Raw genomic sequence first — 3207 nt, forward strand, 5'->3', positions numbered from 1 at the left:
TGTCAACATGTGTCTACCCTCTAGTGCATGTACACTTTGATACTTATCCAAAGTCTTATGGTATTACTGAAATTCTTTGCTTATGGTTGGAGTTGCTCTAGTCTGTGAGGTCTCATAGAAGTCCTATGGAAGAAGGGGCAGTCCTGGCTTTCCTTGTTTATTATTGCTCTTCAGTGTATCTTCACATGGTTTCAAATGATGGAGAGGGAATTGGAGATGCACCCTTCCACTCTTAAGACCTCTCTCTCATGTGAGTTCTTTTATGTTTATTGAGGGCTGAGGACCCATGAAAGCTTTTCCTACAATCTACATTCATAAGGTCTTTCTCCACTGTGAATTCTCACATGTTTAACAAGAGCTGAGGACTGACTAAAGGCTTTCCCACATTGCTTGCATTCATAAGGCTTCTCTCCACTGTGAATTCTTAAATGCCTAGTGAGCGCTGAGTGACAATTAAAGGTTTTCTGACATTCTTGACATTCATAAGGCCTCTCTCCTCTGCGAGTTCTTATATGTAGATTAATACCTGAGGGACTATTAAAGGCTTTCCCACATTGCTTACATTCATAAGGCTTCTCTCCACTGTGAGTTTTCTTATGTTTAGAAAGGGTTGAGGTACAAATATAGCCTTTCCCACATTCCTTACATTCATAAGGCCTCTCTCCACTGTGAATTCTTAAATGTCTAGTGAGGTTTGAGAGACTATTAAAGGCTTTCTGACATTCTTTACATTTATAAGGCCTGTCTCCACTGTGAATTCTTATATGGGTAGTAAGACATGATGACTTAGTAAATGTTTTCCCACATTCCTTACATTCATAAGGCCTCTCTCCTCTGTGACTTCTTCTATGTGTACTAAGGCTTGAGGACCTAGTAAATGTTTTCCCACATTCCTCACACTGAAAAGACTTCAGTCCACTGTGAGTTATTTTATGTATCCGAAGGGATGAACAACAAGCAAAGGCTTTCCCACATTCCTTACATTCATAAGTCTTCTCTCCACTGTGACTTCTCCTATGTGTAATCAAGGATGTTGTTGTTGTTGTTGTTAAGTGCCGTCAAGTCGGTTCCGACCCATAGCGACCCTGTACAGGGTTTCCGAGGGTGTAAATCTTTACGGGAGTAGAAAGCCTCATCTTTCTCCTGCGGAGCGGCTGGTAGTTTCGAACCACTGACCTTAAGGTTCGCAGCCTGATTCGTAACCACTACGAAGATGAGGAATACAAAAATGCTTTCCCACATTCCTTACATTGATAAGGCCTCTGTCCATTATGTGTTTTTGTTTCAGAAGGGATGAAGCAAAAGTAAAGACTTTCCTACATTCCTTACATTCATAAAGCCTCTCTCTACTGTGAATTCTTGAACGTTTGTTGAGAAACGAAGAACCACCAATGTCTTTCCCATTTTGAGTGTTTTTATATTCAGTTAGAGCCGAGGGATCACCAATGACGTCCCCAAATCCCTGACATTTGCATGGTGTCTCTGTAGTGTGAGTGCCTCTGTGTGTGATGAAGAAGGAGGAACAACTACAGGCCCCACCACAGTTCTTACATTGAGAAAGTTTCTCTCTAGTAAGAGTTCTAAGGTAAGGGGAACAAATACATGGCATTCCACGTTCTTTACACTGACAGGTATTAGATCCAGTGTGAGAAGTGATGTGAGGATTACATGATGAATGATCCATGAGGGAGTCTCCATGTGCACAGCAGTCAGAATATACTCTAGCAAGAATTCTGCGCCTGATAAAGAGGCAGCATGGTCTTAGAATTAAATGAATCATTTTGCAATTATTATAGGTAGTAAGCGTGTATGATTTGTTTCCGAGTTAAATCATGTTGAATGGGTTAACTGATTTTATGTACAGTAATTCAATTACTGTGACATTATCATTAACATTGAGTGGGCTCCAAACTAATGCGACCCTATAGGACAGAACAGAACTGCCCTATAGGGTTTCCAAGGCTGTAATCTTTACAGAAGCAGATTTCCACATCTTTCTCCCATGGAGTCGCTAGCAGATTGAGAATGCCAGTCTTTTTGATTACCAGTTTTGGTTACCAGTCAAGCAATTAAGCACTGTATTACCAGGGTTCCTTTACTGTGACATCACAACTTATTAGTGGTGTTTTCTGATAACTGTGTACAAGTAAAATGTTTCTATTACACAATCTGATTCATATGTATGGAAATGTATTGTTAAAATTATAGGAACACATTGTGAAGAGCTAGTTTCTCTCACATGTCATTTACTAGAAGACTTTCTCCTGAAACAACACTCACTCATGGGAATGACACTCACCTCGCATGTGTCCCCCGGTCGCTGTGCTGATCGTCAGTACCATAGAATTGTCTCAACATGGAAGATGAGGAATCATTCATGAGTTCCAATATTCTATGTTCATCATTATCCTGTTGAGAAACTGATGCAGTGGGGTTTTACAATAGAAAACTAAATGGTAAGGAAATTTAATGAAGAATAAGGCATCTGTGAGTACATGAAGACTTTAAGGTATCTGGGTATTCTAGGATTTGGGGCAATGGTAACAAAGAATAAGGAATTTACTAAGAAACATTTCCAAGACAAGTGAGAGTGTCAGTAACTTAAGTAGCATGTTAAGTACGAGAAGAAAATACAAAGATTCTAGAAGCAAGATATGCAAGCACAGGGCATATTACAAGATGAAATGGAGAAGATCTTTTCCCACGAACAAAGAAAGCGTGAAAGGATTAATGAAAAACTAAAAAAAAAAGCACACACACACAAAGTTCAACTATGTATGGAAATTTAACCTCAAAAGTTTTTCATTGATTTAATCACATAAAATTCCCTTCATGAGGACTTGTCCTTCAAACCATTCTTGCCTTCTTGGTGCTCCCTGGTATAGTGGCTCTGGGTCAGTCAAATGGATGTGGCTTAGCAGGGGCTTGTGAGGGACGCTAGATCATGAGGGAACATGGAAGCACTGTTTCCCTGACACTGGGAAAAGACTGTGGTCACCAGCATCTACACTTGTAAGGTTATTGGCAGCAAGGTAATCGCATTTAATTTGTAATAAATGTAGTAATACAACTATAACAAGGCTCCAAGCCACAAACCTCAATGTCACAAAGTGAATCCTGAAGCCAACTTTTAACACGTAAAGACTTTCAAGGCTTTTACCTAGAAAAGATACAAAGTCGGCTTAACAGTAAATTTTTGTTTTCAGG

The 3207-nt window shown here is 39.7% G+C and overlaps 1 pseudogene; it reads right to left on the reverse strand.

The window, feature by feature from the left end:
* LOC102832594 overlaps positions 1-2379 on the reverse strand; it is an 8549-nt pseudogene extending 6170 nt beyond the window's left edge.
* Positions 2380-3207: the final 828 nt, after the last annotated feature.

The sequence above is a fragment of the Chrysochloris asiatica genome, unplaced genomic scaffold (genome assembly GCF_000296735.1).
Source record: "Chrysochloris asiatica unplaced genomic scaffold, ChrAsi1.0 scaffold00312, whole genome shotgun sequence".
NCBI classification, from domain to species: Eukaryota; Metazoa; Chordata; class Mammalia; order Afrosoricida; family Chrysochloridae; genus Chrysochloris; species Chrysochloris asiatica.